Genomic DNA, 592 nt, shown 5'->3' on the forward strand with positions numbered 1-592 from the left:
ACAACATTGTTGCTTGAATGTGATGTGAATGCTGATCTATTGACAGTATATACAATATAGCTTCATTTTGTTGTGAAATTATTACAGTATATCATTTAAATTACCGATCATCACTAATGTGTTATTCAAATTATTATTATTATTATTATTTTCTTTAAAAAAGTTCTTGAGCTTTTTTTTCCCTTTTGGAGGAAATGAAAATTTCTTGAGTTGTTAATGCCTAGTTAAGAGCATATTATAGCTAAAGAATCAGCAATAACAGTTGTTATATACTATGAACTGACGTGGTTGCATTATATGTTTGATCCTTTTGTTTTATTTTGTCTTTTGGCTGTTTTTCTTTTCTTTTTCTTTTTTTAAACATTTTTAATTGCAGCTAGAGTGGATAAGGCGAGGACAAAGATCCTATGATTGAAAATGACAAGAAATGTGGCAATGTGAATCATGGATAGGTCGTGCTTTTTATATTTTATGGACATTGGCTTTGATATATATCTCGTTCCTAATTTTTTTTATATAACATTTTCACCTTTAATTTGTCTTGTTTTCTTTTATTGAGAGATTATATCAGCAGACACAATGGACCATATTA

Source organism: Asparagus officinalis, chromosome 4 (assembly GCF_001876935.1).
Source record: "Asparagus officinalis chromosome 4, Aspof.V1, whole genome shotgun sequence".
Taxonomy (NCBI): domain Eukaryota; kingdom Viridiplantae; phylum Streptophyta; class Magnoliopsida; order Asparagales; family Asparagaceae; genus Asparagus; species Asparagus officinalis.